We start from the raw sequence: 18,304 nt of genomic DNA on the forward strand, positions 1-18,304 counted from the left end.
ATAAAATTAAAATGTAATCAACAATCTAATCCAAATTATCACATACTTTGAATTATGACCTTGCTTCAGGATTTGGTTATTGATAATTGGGTCATTTAGAACACAAACTCTATCCCAAAACACAAAAGGCCATCGTCCAAAATTTAAAAATTCGACTTCAATCCCTTTTCTAGTTCATTCCTCAAGTAGATTAAATGTGTATCTCTTAGTTGTCGTTTCTAAATTTGTTGAAAGAGATCAGATTGCATATAGATAGAGGCCATCAATATCATTAAGTCATGCCCTTTTATCATAATATTCAAATCATAATTTGGGTCAGTTCGAACACACACTCTATCCCAAATCTCAAAAAGCCATCCTCGAAAATTTAAAAATTCGACTTCACTACCTTTCCTACTTCATTCCTCAACAGGACCAGATGTCTTTACTAAACCTCAATATAATCTTATACATCAAATGAATCAAATATCTTAGTGATCCTTAAATCATGCTCCGATACCACCTTTGTCACGCCCCTCAAATTATCACACAAGAGGTGCGACCTTGTCTTAAAATCCAAAAAATTAAAATGTAATCAACAATCTAATCAGGATTATCACATACTTTGAATTATTACCTTGCTTCAGGATTTGGTTATTGATAATCGGGTCAGTTAGAACACATACTCTATTCCAAAATTCCAAACGCCATCCTCCAAAATTTGAAAATTCGACTTAAATCCCTTTTCTAATTCATTCCTCAAGTAGATTATATGTGGATCTCATAGTTGCCCTTTCGAAATTTGTTCAATGAGATCAGATTGCACATAGATAGAGCTATCAATATCATTCAGTCATGACCTTTTCTCTCAATATTCAAATCAAAATTTGGGTCATTTCGAACACACATTCTATCCCAAATCGCAATAAGCCATCTTCTAAAATTTAAAAATTCGACTTCACTACCTTTACTACTTCATTCCTCGAGAGGACCAGATGTCCTTGGCATCCTAGATTCCTAAAAGATATCAAAGAAAATTTTCTTCGCTCTCTATTTAATTTACTAAATCGCAATATAATTTGGCACGTCAAATGTATCAAATATCTTACAGTGATCCTCGAATAATGTTCTGATACCACCTCTGTCACGCCCGCCGAATTATCACATTTAGGAGGTGTGACCCCGTCTTAAAATTCATAATATTAAAATTTAATCAACAATCTAATACAAAAACCAAACTAAATTTGAGGACACCAAAAATCGTTCAAGTCATAATTCACACCCATAATCCACAATTCATAAGCAAGAAGACCAAATGTCGATGTCATCATAGATTCTTAGAAGACATCGAATATAAATTTCATCGATCTCTATATAATTTACAAAACCTCAATATAAGTTTACACAACAAGTGAATCAAATATCGTAGTAATCCTTAAATCATGCTCCGATACCACCTTTGTCACGCCCCCCAAATTATCATATACAAGAGGTGTGACCTTGTCTGAAAATCCATAAAATTAAAATGTAATCAACAATATAATCCAAATTATCACATACTTTGAATTATGACCTTGCTTCAGGATTTGGTTATTGATAATTGGGTCATTTAGAACACAAACTCTATCCCAAAACACAAAAGGCCATCGTCCAAAATTTCAAAAATTTGACTTCAATCCCTTTTCTAGTTTATTCCTCAAGTAGATTAAATGTGTATCTCTTAGTTGCCGTTTCTAAATTTGTTGAATAAGATCAGATTGCACATAGATAGAGGCCATCAATATCATTAAGTCATGCCCTTTTATCATAATATTCAAATCATAATTTGGGTCAGTTCGAACACACACTCTATCCCAAATCTCAAAAAGCCATCCTCGAAAATTTAAAAATTCGATTTCACTACCTTTCCTACTTCATTCCTCAAGAGGACCAGATGTTTTTACTAAACCTCAATATAATCTTGCACATCAAATGAATCAAATATCTTAGTGATCCTTAAATCATGCTCCGATACAACCTTTGTCACGCCCCCCAAATTATCACATACAAGAGGTGCGACCTTATCTTAAAATCCAAAAAATTAAAATGTAATCAACAATCTAATCCGGATTATCACATACTTTGAATTATTACCTTGCTTCAGGATTTGGTTATTTATAATCGGGTCAGTTAGAACATATACTCTATTCCAAAACTCCAAAGGCAATCCTCCAAAATTTGAAAATTCGACTTAAATCCCTTTTCTAATTCATTCCTCAAGTAGATTATATGTGGATTCGAAATTTGTTGAATGAGATCAGATTGCACATAGATAGAGCCATCAATATCATTAAGTCATGCCCTTTTCTCTCAATATTCAAATCAAAATTTGGGTCATTTCGAACACACACTCTATCCCAAATCGCAATAAGCCATCTTCTAAAATTTAAAAATTCGACTTCACTACCTTGACTACTTCATTCCTCGAGAGGACCAGATGTCCTTGGCATCCTAGATTCCTAAAAGATATCAAAGAAAATTTTCTTCGCTCTCTATTTAATTTACTAAATCGCAATATAATTTGGCACGTCAAATGTATCAAATATCATATAATGATCCTCGAATAATGTTCTGATACCACATCTGTCACGCCCCCCGAATTATCACATTTAGGAGGTGTGACCCCGTCTTAAAATCCATAATATTAAAATTTAATCAACAATCTAATATAAAATCCAAACTAAATTTGAGGACACCAAAAATCGTTCAAGTCATAATTCGCACCCATAATCCACAATTCATAAGCAAGAAGACCAAATGTCGATGTCATCCTAGATTCTTAGAAGACATCGAATATAAATTTCATCGATCTCTAATAATTTACTAAACCTCAATATAAGTTTGCACAACAAGTGAATCAAATATCGTAGTAATCCTTAAATCATGCTCCGATACCACCTTTGTCACGCCCCCAAATTATCATATACAAGAGGTATGACCTTGTCTGAAAATCCATAAAATTAAAATGTAATCAACAATCTAATCCAAATTATCACATACTTTGAATTATGACCTTGCTTCAGGATTTGGTTATTGATAATTGGGTCATTTAGAACACAAACTCTATCCCAAAACACAAAAGGCCATCGTCCAAAATTTAAAAATTCGACTTCAATCCCTTTTCTAGTTCATTCCTCAAGTAGATTAAATGTGTATCTCTTAGTTGTCGTTTCTAAATTTGTTGAAAGAGATCAGATTGCATATAGATAGAGGCCATCAATATCATTAAGTCATGCCCTTTTATCATAATATTCAAATCATAATTTGGGTCAGTTCGAACACACACTCTATCCCAAATCTCAAAAAGCCATCCTCGAAAATTTAAAAATTCGACTTCACTACCTTTCCTACTTCATTCCTCAACAGGACCAGATGTCTTTACTAAACCTCAATATAATCTTATACATCAAATGAATCAAATATCTTAGTGATCCTTAAATCATGCTCCGATACCACCTTTGTCACGCCCCTCAAATTATCACACAAGAGGTGCGACCTTGTCTTAAAATCCAAAAAATTAAAATGTAATCAACAATCTAATCAGGATTATCACATACTTTGAATTATTACCTTGCTTCAGGATTTGGTTATTGATAATCGGGTCAGTTAGAACACATACTCTATTCCAAAATTCCAAACGCCATCCTCCAAAATTTGAAAATTCGACTTAAATCCCTTTTCTAATTCATTCCTCAAGTAGATTATATGTGGATCTCATAGTTGCCCTTTCGAAATTTGTTCAATGAGATCAGATTGCACATAGATAGAGCTATCAATATCATTCAGTCATGACCTTTTCTCTCAATATTCAAATCAAAATTTGGGTCATTTCGAACACACATTCTATCCCAAATCGCAATAAGCCATCTTCTAAAATTTAAAAATTCGACTTCACTACCTTTACTACTTCATTCCTCGAGAGGACCAGATGTCCTTGGCATCCTAGATTCCTAAAAGATATCAAAGAAAATTTTCTTCGCTCTCTATTTAATTTACTAAATCGCAATATAATTTGGCACGTCAAATGTATCAAATATCTTACAGTGATCCTCGAATAATGTTCTGATACCACCTCTGTCACGCCCGCCGAATTATCACATTTAGGAGGTGTGACCCCGTCTTAAAATTCATAATATTAAAATTTAATCAACAATCTAATACAAAAACCAAACTAAATTTGAGGACACCAAAAATCGTTCAAGTCATAATTCACACCCATAATCCACAATTCATAAGCAAGAAGACCAAATGTCGATGTCATCATAGATTCTTAGAAGACATCGAATATAAATTTCATCGATCTCTATATAATTTACAAAACCTCAATATAAGTTTGCACAACAAGTGAATCAAATATCGTAGTAATCCTTAAATCATGCTCCGATACCACCTTTGTCACACCCCCCAAATTATCATATACAAGAGGTGTGACCTTGTCTGAAAATCCATAAAATTAAAATGTAATCAACAATCTAATCCAAATTATGACATACATTGAATTATGACCTTGCTTCAGGATTTGGTTATTGATAATTGGGTCATTTAGAACACAAACTCTATCCCAAAACACAAAAGGCCATCGTCCAAAATTTAAAAATTCGACTTCAATCCCTTTTCTAGTTCATTCCTCAAGTAGATTAAATGTGTATCTCTTAGTTGCCGTTTCTAAATTTGTTGAAAGAGATCAGATTGCACATAGATAGAGGCCATCAATATCATTAAGTCATGCCCTTTTATCATAATATTCAAATCATAATTTGGGTCAGTTCGAACACACACTCTATCCCAAATCTCAAAAAGCCATCCTCGAAAATTTAAAAATTCGACTTCACTACCTTTCCGACTTCATTCCTCAAGAGGACCAGATGTCTTTACTAAACCTCAATATAATCTTGCACAACAAATGAATCAAATATCTTAGTAATCCTTAAATCATGCTCCGATACCACCTTTGTCACTCCCCCAAATTATCACATACAAAAGGTGCGACATTGTCTTAAAATCCAAAAAATTAAAATGTAATCAACAATCTAATCCGGATTATCACATACTTTGAATTATTACCTTGCTTCAGGATTTGGTTATTGATAATCGGGTCAGTTAGAACACATACTCTATTCCAAAACTCCAAAGGCAATCCTCCAAAATTTGAAAATTCGACTTAAATCCCTTTTCTAATTCATTCCTCAAGTAGTTATATGTGGATTCGAAATTTGTTGAATGAGATCAGATTGCACATAGATAGAGCCATCAATATCATTGAGTCATGCCCTTTTATCATAATATTCAAATCAAAATTTGGGTCATTTCGAACACACACTCTATCCCAAATCGCAATAAGCCATCATCTAAAATTTAAAAATTCGACTTCACTACCTTTACTACTTCATTCCTCGATTGGACCAGATGTCCTTGGCATCCTAGATTCCTAAAAGATATCAAAGAAAATTTTCTTCGCTCTCTATTTAATTTACTAAATCGCAATGTAATTTGGCACGTCAAATGTATCAAATATCATATAGTGATCCTCGAATAATGTTCTGATACCACATCTGTCCCGCCCCCCGAATTATCACATTTAGGAGGTGTGACCCCGTCTTAAAATCCATAATATTAAAATTTAATCAACAATCTAATACAAAATCCAAACTAAATTTGAGGACACCAAAAATCGTTCAAGTCATAATTCACACCCATAATCCACAATTCATAAGCAAGAAGACCAAATGTCGATGTCATCCTAGATTCTTAGAAGACATCGAATATAAATTTCATCGATCTCTATATAATTTACTAAACCTCAATATAAGTTTACACAACAAGTGAATCAAATATCGTAGTAATCCTTAAATCATGCTCCGATACCACCTTTGTCACGCCCCCCAAATTATCATATACAAGAGGTGTGACCTTGTCTGAAAATCCATAAAATTAAAATGTAATCAACAATCTAATCTAAATTATCACATACTTTGAATTATGACCTTGCTTCACGATTTGGTTATTGATAATTGGGTCATTTAGAACACAAACTCTATCCCAAAACACAAAAGGCCATCGTCCAAAATTTAAAAATTCGACTTCAATCCCTTTTCTAGTTCATTCCTCAAGTAGATTAAATGTGTATCTCTTAGTTGTCGTTTCTAAATTTGTTGAAAGAGATCAGATTGCATATAGATAGAGGCCATCAATATCATTAAGTCATGCCCTTTTATCATAATATTCAAATCATAATTTGGGTCAGTTCGAACACACACTCTATCCCAAATCTCAAAAAGCCATCCTCGAAAATTTAAAAATTCGACTTCACTACCTTTCCTACTTCATTCCTCAACATGACCAGATGTCTTTACTAAACCTCAATATAAGTTTGCACAACAAGTGAATCAAATATCGTAGTAATCCTTAAATCATGCTCCAATACCACCTTTGTCACGCCCCCCAATTATCATATACAAGAGGTATGACCTTGTCTGAAAATCCATAAAATTAAAATGTAATCAACAATCTAATCCAAATTATCACATACTTTGAATTATGACCTTGCTTCAGGATTTGGTTATTGATAATTGGGTCATTTAGAACACAAACTCTATCCCAAAACACAAAAGGCCATCGTCCAAAATTTAAAAATTCGACTTCAATCCCTTTTCTAGTTCATTCCTCAAGTAGATTAAATGTGTATCTCTTAGTTGTCGTTTCTAAATTTGTTGAAAGAGATCAGATTGCATATAGATAGAGGCCATCAATATCATTAAGTCATGCCCTTTTATCATAATATTCAAATCATAATTTGGGTCAGTTCGAACACACACTCTATCCCAAATCTCAAAAAGCCATCCTCGAATATTTAAAAATTCGACTTCACTACCTTTCCTACTTCATTCCTCAACAGGACCAGATGTCTTTACTAAACCTCAATATAATCTTGTACATCAAATGAATCAAATATCTTAGTGATCCTTAAATAATGCTCCGATACCACCTTTGTCACGCCCCTCAAATTATCATATACAAGAGGTGCGCCCTTGTCTTCAAATCCAAAAAATTAAAATGTAATCAACAATCTAATTAGGATTATCACATACTTTGAATTATTACCTTGCTTCAGGATTTGGTTATTGATAATCGGGTCAGTTAGAACACATACTCTATTCCAAAACAACAAAAGCCATCCTCCAAAATTTGAAAATTCGACTTAAATCTCTTTTCTAATTCATTCTAGATTATATGTCGATCTCATAGTTGCCTTTTCGAAATTTGTTGAATCAGATCAGATTGCACATAGATAGAGCCATCAATATCATTGAGTCATGCCCTTCTCTCTCAATATTCAAATCAAAATTTGGGTCATTTCGAACACACACTCTATCCCAAATCGCAATAAGCCATCTTCTAAAATTTAAAAATTCGACTTCACTACCTTTACTACTTCATTCCTCGAGAGGACCAGATGTCCTTGGCATCCTAGATTCCTCAAAGATATCAAAGAAAATTTTCTTCGCTCTCTATTTAATTTACTAAATCGCAATGTAATTTGGCACGTCAAATGTATCAAATATCATATAGTGATCCTCGAATAATGTTCTGATACCACATCTGTCCCGCCCCCCGAATTATCACATTTAGGAGGTCTGACCCCGTCTTAAAATCCATAATATTAAAATTTAATCAACAATCTAATACAAAATCCAAACTAAATTTGAGGACACCAAAAATCGTTCAAGTCATAATTCACACCCATAATCCACAATTCATAAGCAAGAAGACCAAATGTCGATGTCATCCTAGATTCTTAGAAGACATCGAATATAAATTTCATCGATTTCTATATAATTTACTAAACCTCAATATAAGTTTGCACAACAAGTGAATCAAATATCGTAGTAATCCTTAAATCATGCTCCGATACCACCTTTGTCACACCCCCCAAATTATCATATACAAGAGGTGTGACCTTGTCTGAAAATCCATAAAATTAAAATGTAATCAACAATCTAATCCAAATTATCACATACATTGAATTATGACCTTGCTTCAGGATTTGGTTATTGATAATTGGGTCATTTAGAACACAAACTCTATCCCAAAACACAAAAGGCCATCGTCCAAAATTTAAAAATTCGACTTCAATCCCTTTTCTAGTTCATTCCTCAAGTAGATTAAATGTGTATCTCTTAGTTGCCGTTTCTAAATTTGTTGAAAGAGATCAGATTGCACATAGATAGAGGCCATCAATATCATTAAGTCATGCCCTTTTATCATAATATTCAAATCATAATTTGGGTCAGTTCGAACACACACTCTATCCCAAATCTCAAAAAGCCATCCTCGAAAATTTAAAAATTCGACTTCACTACCTTTCCGACTTCATTCCTCAAGAGGACCAGATGTCTTTACTAAACCTCAATATAATCTTGCACAACAAATGAATCAAATATCTTAGTAATCCTTAAATCATGCTCCGATACCACCTTTGTCACTCCCCCAAATTATCACATACAAAAGGTGCGACATTGTCTTAAAATCCAAAAAATTAAAATGTAATCAACAATCTAATCCGGATTATCACATACTTTGAATTATTACCTTGCTTCAGGATTTGGTTATTGATAATCGGGTCAGTTAGAACACATACTCTATTCCAAAACTCCAAAGGCAATCCTCCAAAATTTGAAAATTCGACTTAAATCCCTTTTCTAATTCATTCCTCAAGTAGTTATATGTGGATTCGAAATTTGTTGAATGAGATCAGATTGCACATAGATAGAGCCATCAATATCATTGAGTCATGCCCTTTTATCATAATATTCAAATCAAAATTTGGGTCATTTCGAACACACACTCTATCCCAAATCGCAATAAGCCATCATCTAAAATTTAAAAATTCGACTTCACTACCTTTACTACTTCATTCCTCGATTGGACCAGATGTCCTTGGCATCCTAGATTCCTAAAAGATATCAAAGAAAATTTTCTTCGCTCTCTATTTAATTTACTAAATCGCAATGTAATTTGGCACGTCAAATGTATCAAATATCATATAGTGATCCTCGAATAATGTTCTGATACCACATCTGTCCCGCCCCCCGAATTATCACATTTAGGAGGTGTGACCCCGTCTTAAAATCCATAATATTAAAATTTAATCAACAATCTAATACAAAATCCAAACTAAATTTGAGGACACCAAAAATCGTTCAAGTCATAATTCACACCCATAATCCACAATTCATAAGCAAGAAGACCAAATGTCGATGTCATCCTAGATTCTTAGAAGACATCGAATATAAATTTCATCGATCTCTATATAATTTACTAAACCTCAATATAAGTTTACACAACAAGTGAATCAAATATCGTAGTAATCCTTAAATCATGCTCCGATACCACCTTTGTCACGCCCCCCAAATTATCATATACAAGAGGTGTGACCTTGTCTGAAAATCCATAAAATTAAAATGTAATCAACAATCTAATCTAAATTATCACATACTTTGAATTATGACCTTGCTTCACGATTTGGTTATTGATAATTGGGTCATTTAGAACACAAACTCTATCCCAAAACACAAAAGGCCATCGTCCAAAATTTAAAAATTCGACTTCAATCCCTTTTCTAGTTCATTCCTCAAGTAGATTAAATGTGTATCTCTTAGTTGTCGTTTCTAAATTTGTTGAAAGAGATCAGATTGCACATAGATAGAGGCCATCAATATCATTAACTCATGCCCTTTTATCATAATATTCAAATCATAATTTGGGTCAGTTCGAACACACACTCTATCCCAAATCTCAAAAAGCCATCCTCGAAAATTTAAAAATTCGACCTTACTACCTTTCTACTTCATTCCTCAAGAGGACCAGATGTCTTTACTAAACCTCAATATAATCTTGCACATCAAATGAATCAAATATCTTTGTAATCCTTAAATCATGCTCCGATACCACCTTTGTCACGCCCCCCAAATTATCACAAACAAGAGGTGCGACCTTGTCTTAAAATCCAAAAAATTAAAATGTAATCTACAATCTAATCCGGATTATCACATACTTTGAATTATTACCTTGCTTCAAGATTTAGTTATTGATAATTGGGTCAGTTAGAACACATACTCTATTCCAAAACTCCAAAGGCAATTCTCCAAAATTTGAAAATTCGACTTAAAACCATTTTCTAATTCATTCCTCAAGTAGATTATATGTGGATCTCATAGTTGCCCTTTCGAAATTTGTTGAATGAGATCAGATTGCACATAGATAGAGCCATCAATATCATTGAGTCATGCCCTTTTCTCTCAATATTCAAATCAAAATTTGGGTCATTTGGAACACACACTCTATCCCAAATCGCAATAAGCCATCTTCTAAAATTTAAATGTTCGACTTCACTACCTTGACTACTTCATTCCTCGAGAGGACCAGATGTCCTTGGCATCCTAGATTCCTAAAAGATATCAAAGAAAATTTTCTTCGCTCTCTATTTAATTTACTAAATCGCAATATAATTTGGCATGTCAAATGTATCAAATATCTTACAGTGATCCTCGAATAATGTTCTGATACCACCTCTGTCACGCCTCCCGAATTATCACATTTAGGAGGTATGACCCCGTCTTAAAATCCATAATTTCAAAATTTAATCAACAATCTAATACAAAATCTAAACTAAATTTGAGGACACCAAAAATCGTTCAAGTCATAATTCATACCCATAATCCACAATTCATAAGCAAGAAGACCAAATGTCGATGTCATCCTAGATTCTTAGAAGATATCGAATATAAATTTCATCGATCTCTATATAATTTACTAAACCTCAATATAAGTTTGCACAACAAGTGAATCAAATATCGTAGTAATCCTTAAATCATGCTCCGATACCACATTTGTCACGCCCCCCAAATTATCATATACAAGAAGTGTGACCTTGTCTGAAAATCCATAAAATTAAAATGTAATCAACAATCTAACCCAAATTATCACATATTTTGAATTATGACCTTGCTTCAGGATTTGGTTATTGATAATTGGGTCATTTAGAACACAAACTCTATCCCAAAACACAAAAGGCCATCGTCCAAAATTTAAAAATTCGACTTCAATCCCTTTTCTAGTTCATTCCTCAAGTAGATTAAATGTGTATCTCTTAGTTGCCGTTTCTAAATTTGTTGAAAGAGATCAGATTGCACATAGATAGAGGCCATCAATATCATTAAGTCATGCCCTTTTATCATAATATTCAAATCATAATTTGGGTCAGTTCGAACACACACTCTATCCCAAATCTCAAAAAGCAATCCTCGAAAATTTAAAAATTCGACTTCACTACCTTTCCTACTTCATTCCTCAAGAGGACCAGATGTCTTTACTAAACCTCAATATAATCTTACACATCAAATGAATCAAATATCTTAGTAATCCAGATGTCTTTACTAATAACATCGGAGCATCCCATGATAAACATTAGATTGAATGAAACTCTTATCTAACAGTTCTTGTATTTGTTTCTTCAATTCCATAAGTTTGATTGGTGCCACTCTATAGGGAGGCTTAGATATTGGGGTTATCCCCGGGGCGAAATCAATAATAAATTCAACTACTCCATTTAGAGATAATCCAAGTAAGTCATCCGAGAATAAAATAAGGATCTCTCTGAACACAGGAGTTTTACTTAAATTAGTTTCTTAATCTGAATAATCTTTTACAAATACAAGATAGCAACAATAACCTGCGATGCCCATGAAACTTCTAAGTTCTATTATAGTCATTGATATTTCCCATTAAACTACCACTTCCACTTTCGTTGGATCAATAGAGATACCTTTCACTGAAATCACATGGCCCAAGAAGACAACTTCGTTCAACAAAAATTCATAATTGATGGACTTTGTAGATAAATTTTTTCTCTTAGTATTGACAATATATTTCTTAAGTATTTTTATGCACCTGGTTACCCCTCGCATATAGTAATATATCATCAACGAATACAATTATATAGTGGTCCAAGAGTGACTGAAATATCCTATCAATTAGATACATAAAAGCTCCAAGGGCATTTGTCAAGCTGAATGGTATTATTATGAATTCGCATCGACCATATCAAGTTCTAAAAGCTATATTTGAAGTATCCTCTTTCATAGTCTTCAATTAATAGTAACCAAATCTCATATCAATCTTCGAAAAGATATGTGCAAAATACAATAAATCAAATCAATCATCAATTTTGGGAAGAGGTTACTTATCTTAATGTGCACCTGATTCAACTATCTATAATCGATACAAGACCTCAATGGTTAATCCATTTTCCTAACTAACAACATCAATGGTTAATCGCATGATGAAACATTAGACCGAATTAAACTCTTATCTAATAGATCTTGTATTTGCTTCTTCAATTCCACAAACTTGAGAGGTGGCACACTTTACGGAGGCTTAGATATTGGGGTTGTCCACGGGGCGATATCAATAGCAAATTCACCTACTCCATTTAGAGGTAATCCGAGCAAGTCATCCAAGAATAAAATAGGGAACTCTCTGAACACAGTTGTTTTACTTAAATTAATTTCTTGTTTTGAATAATCTTTTACAAATACAAGATAGCAACAATAACCTGCCATGCCTAAGAAACTACTAAGTTCTATCATAGTCATTGATTTTTCCCATTAAACTGTCACTTCCACTTTCTTTGGACCAACAGAGATACCTTTCGCTGAAATCAGATCCTAAGAAGATAACTTCGTTCAACAAAAAATCACATTTGATGGACTTTGCAGATAACTTTTTTTCTCTTAGTATTGACAATATATTTCTCAAATGTTCTTTATGCACTTGGTTACCCCTCGCATTCAGTAATATATCATCAACGAATATAATTATACAGTGGTCCAAGAGTGGCTGAATTATCAATCTTCGAAAAGACATGTGCACTATAAAATCAATCAAATCAATCATTAATTATGGATAGAGGATACTTATTCTTAATTTGCACTTGATTCAACTAAACATAATCGATGTAAGACCTCAATGGTTCATTCGTTTTCTTAACTAATAACATCGAAGCATCCCATGATAAACATTAGATTGAATGAAACTCTTATCTAACAGTTCTTGTAGTTGCTTCTTCAATTCCAACTCTTATCTAACAGTGATTTGGTCTTATCTCACAGCTTCCTCCCTCCTCTTCTTCCTTACTCTTTACTTTTTTTTCTCTCCTTCCTCCTCGTCCTCCTTTGTCTTCCTCTTCATGTATGACAAAGAGTTACTTATGCATCACTAAGTCATCAAGTATTGTGAGTATAAAATTTTCTACATTGATAATCTACACTGTTCATCACCCACTTCAATACTTGCAAACACAGTCTAAACTGCAACAAGATCGACATCTGAAGTGGATGCCATGCTTGAAATTCACATTTAATTGAGTGGTGCACAACTCCCTGACCAAATCACCGTTAGAGGTATGCTTAGGCATTTACCCTCAAATCCCTTTTGATTTGTGGTTTACGATTAATTCAACATCACAAACCTCTAAAGAAAGCAACACATCGCTACAAGCCTAAAAATTTTTCAAGCATATTCAATCGGTGTAGAGAACATCTTTAATGGGATTATCAAAAAGGAAAGAGAGAGATGATTAACATCGTGTTGAGGGCCAATTCCAAGAAGGTGACCTTGATTGGTTGCACTTAGGGAAGGAATGACTGAAAGATGAAGCCCATTCGATATGGACCATTCAAAGTCTTAAAGCGGATTATTGACAACAATTACCAACTCGAGTTGCCTCTATACATAGAGGTGTACAGAGAACCTAAATGCGTTTGAGACATTGATGCGGCCTTTGATGTATGACTTAGTGATCGACCAAGAGAAGGCTTTAGACGAATACAACATTGTTGAAAAGAAGGTTACTACCATGAGACGAGACGCCAAAATAATCGAGTAGGACACAAAGGGTAGAATCTGATTCAGTAAAGTGGTTCACAAAAGAAGCCAGTGAACTAGAGTTTCCCTATCTTCAATTTCAGATTCAACTCCAAATGGGGGGAGCCATGATTAGGGACAATGAAACCAGCTCAACTCCAAGTTCGACCAGCCCAAAGACGTAAGCCCAAGCTCAATTTGAGTTTGACTCAAGTTGAGAAGATAGATTAGGAGTCCCTACTTGAGTTAGACTCTAATTGAGAATCTAGGATTCCTTTGTGGGGACTAAGAGTTGGACTCTAGTCCTTCTTTAGTAAGGAGTTTTACCCCTCTACAACTACAAGGAAAGGGGTAAGAAGGGAGGGAAATTAGAGAGGTGATAGTAAGAGAAGCCTCAAGAAGCCGAGCTAGTAAGCTCAAGAAGTCCAAGCTAATGCTCAAGAACACTACAAGAAAACATTTCAACAGCCACAAAAATTTTGCCACAAATATTTAGTTTTGTCACTAAAAAGTAATTTAGTGACAAGGTTATCACTAAATAAAATTTTGATGGCAAACCATAATTTATCACTAAATCATTAAAATTTGGATATTAGTGATGATATTAGTATCAACGTTGTCACAAAAGTTTTTAATTTTTGATAAAATATTATATTATGATAAATAATATCTGAATTGATAATAATTTCACATTTGTCATTAAAATTTAACGCATGTTTTGCCTCTAATTTATATATTTTTTTTCTATATATGATTATATATATTAAATTAAACACACTAAAGCTAAGAATACCTAAATAAGAAATGATTTGCCTAACGGAATTGGCTTACCCTCCTTGCAACTCTCCTTGCAATCAGTAGTAATGTGATTGGCGATTGGCAATCGATAACCAACTACTGACAACCCCTGTCCTCTGGTGGTAACCCCCTCTCTCTTTATTCCCTCTTCTCCCTTTCCCAGAAGCCACTGCACTTTCTCCTCTACAGAAATTATTGTCACACCCACTATCGCTGGTAACATATCCCCCTTTCCTCTTCCCCCTTTCTTTGCCTTAGCATCTTCCAGCCAAGATCAAACATCTCCAAATTCTATGGTTAAATATTTGTACTGTAAGATCATCAAATCATATGGTTAAAGATTAAACATCTCCAAATTCAACTCATCCCTAGCAAACCCTAAGGAAGCAATCAAATATTGGTTGCTTCCTCAAGCTTCTTGGAGATGTGACCTTGGTGATTGCTAGTGACACTCCTCCATCGAGGATGGATCACCAGCTATACTTTCATTTATGAGCTGAGTTGTAAGTATAGTTTCATATGTGAGTGCTCAGCAAAGATCTTTTAAATTGATTTAAGAGCACTTGGAATGCCTATGTTAAGGAAAAAACACATGTTCTAGACTAAAATATTATGCACATAAGAAATAAAATAAGGAGAATAAATCATAATGCCTAGTGGAGAAATGTTCAAAGTTTAAGGACATAACAAAAAATAAATGGTAACCAGCACAAATGTCCACCTGGCCAACATGAAAAGAGAATAAAGGATCATGTTCATAAGACAAATGCAGGTTTAAATTGCAGATTCATGAGATGAAGTAGTTTTCTAGTATAGGATCTACTTCCTACAAAAAAAATATGCACAAAAATAATTCTAGGAAGGATCTAGATGTCATGTTCAATAAATTCTTGCTGAAAATCTCACATGAATAGGATACGAAGTATCCTATGCATACAAGAACATGGTTTGTAGACTCACGGAGTATTAAAAAGTAGCCTACAACAATTTTGGAAAAATAACAGACAAAATTCAGAAAGAAGAATATAAATTATGGATACGAAGTTAAAATAGCAGCAAATTTTGTACATAATTAAACATGAGTGAAGTTCTAAAAGAACATAAAGATGAACTTTGAATAAAATTACCAAATTATACACTTTTGCAAAAAATATCTCAATATAGATAAGCTAAAAAGACATTATTCAGAAAGAACTAATCCAATTTGGAAAGGACAAGGTCTTCCGTCAAAAAACAGAGTTGGCTTACTGCATATTGTAATAAAAAATGCCACCTTCCATGATGACATTGATGCTAATAGATACCAGAGCTCATCCTTGTCATTTGATCCTACAATAGAACCAAAAGAGGAGTATCTTTTAATTCAATCCAAATTTCATAGCTATAAACCTAGTTAGGTTGCCGACACAAGAACAACCATATTTCCAACTTATGCAACTAAACTTTTGGGTGTTTTGACTTATAGATCACAATCTTTGTAAACTTTTATTTCAAGCTTTTGAGTAAGGCATGAACCAACAACTATCTAACATCAAACCAAGGTTTTCATAGCTATTTAGGCCATCTGTGGCTGCTTTAAAGTCAGCTAAACTGTTCTGAACTTTGATCTTATTATACATTTTAATCAGAAAAAATCTTGAAAATTAATAGATGAAACAATTATTATTGCATCAAATTATTGTTATCCCAATCATAAATATAAATTGAGCATCAATGAAAAGCCCAGTAATTGTTGTCTATATTAAGAAGTCAATCTTGTGTAGACTATGTCATCTTCTAGCTTAAACATAATTATATTAAATATCATTTGTCAACCCCTCGCATGAGAGAGAGACTACGAAGACAAGTAAAGCTTGTGTTACAAACAAAGTTACAATTTATTTCCCCTAGACACTCGACAACTAATTGAGCAAAAAGATAGTGGATTCTTACCTTTCCATATTGAAAACACTACTTATGAATTTTGTTTACTAAATTTGCTGGAAATAAAAAGGTATTGTTTAATATAGTGAAAACAGAACCCGAAACTGTTATAAATACACCCACTAGTATGTGTCTTAATAAATCAGATCAGCAACTAGTACTTCTATCGCTCACCCCAGGATCCATTATAGCCAAAATTAATGTACAAATCCAGCATATTGAGCCAGCACGTGAGAGAAACCACTACTAAATAATGAGATCAGGCGTAATTATATGTTACAAACTGGAACGGAAGGATGCCAGATTAAACTTGAGCTTAATAGATCATAAACCTTACTACCATGGGTTTCTATAAATGGAATAGTTTAAATAACTCCATAAAAGAGAGCAAACATATATATAAACCATGCTACTCCACATCAAAACCAATACTTTATTTTAGAAGTAAATAACCAAAGTGTTATCGGTGCCAAGTCTATGTACTATAAATTTAGCCACATAAAAAACTGCAAGTCATAGATCAATAAACGTATCATGATTAGAGAAGCTACAAGCTCCAAGGTCTAAAATCTCCAAGCTAATCTGAGATGTCTACCACCTCGAAAGCTATCAGGGACCAAATTTGCAAACAAGAACCATGAAACAGCCTACAGTCCTTATAAAAAAGGAGATCAGATGCGATTAATATACTAAATCAAGCATCAAGAACAAGGCCGCCCCTAAAACCATTGCAGATCTACCTGATCTAACGGTTTCCACTACAAACAACCAATGCTTATACCCACCATATCCGTCTCTAAAACAAGATTCCCAGCGCTAGATCAATAAAAAAAAAACGAAAAAGAAGAGAATGATACCGATCTGAAACCAAGAACAGATATCTGTCTAACGGATTGCTTGATCAAAGACACACCGATCCATAATTTAGTAGAGAACACACTTGTAAATAACGAAATGATAGACACAGGACTCAAATAACGAACAGATATCTTCAAATAACGAACATATATCTTCAAATCGACTCGAAAATAACGAAAATAACGAACAGATATCTTCAAACCGACTCGAAAATAACGAAATGATATCTTCAAATCGACTTGTAAATAACGAAAATAAGATAACACACTTGTAAATAACGAACAGATATCTTCAAATCGACTCGAAAATAACGAAATGATAGACACAGGACTCAATCGATCCGCTCAGGTACACGATCAGCAACCAGATAAACGAAGAAAACATGAAAATAGACAAAGATCTCCAGAAATCAAGGAAGAATTCGTATGAGATTAAGGTTTTACCCTTCCGAAGCGGCACCCTCATTTCTCGGAGACAAAGGAGAGAGGCGACAGAAACGCAAGAACGGGATGACAGAGAGGTCCTCTCGCATATTAAATGGTAGTGATTCCTCTTTTTTCTTAGGGTGCATACAAAGGTCCGTAAAGAAAATCAAGCATATAGAACAAGGCCACCCCTAAAACCATTGCAGATCTGCCTGATCTAACAGTTTTCATGACAAACAACCAACCCTTATACCCACCATATCCGTCTCTAAAACAAGATTCCCAGCGCTAGATCGATCAGAAAATGAACACGAAAAAGACGAGAATGATACCGATCTGGAAACAAGAACAGATATCTG

The 18,304-nt window shown here is 33.8% G+C and overlaps 1 pseudogene; it reads right to left on the minus strand.

Annotated features, from left to right (window-relative positions):
• The window catches only part of LOC135618005 (uncharacterized), a 43,526-nt pseudogene that overhangs the window by 24,861 nt on the left and 361 nt on the right, over nt 1-18,304 (minus strand).

Source organism: Musa acuminata, chromosome BXJ2-7, assembly GCF_036884655.1.
Source record: "Musa acuminata AAA Group cultivar baxijiao chromosome BXJ2-7, Cavendish_Baxijiao_AAA, whole genome shotgun sequence".
In the NCBI taxonomy this organism is placed as follows: domain Eukaryota; kingdom Viridiplantae; phylum Streptophyta; class Magnoliopsida; order Zingiberales; family Musaceae; genus Musa; species Musa acuminata.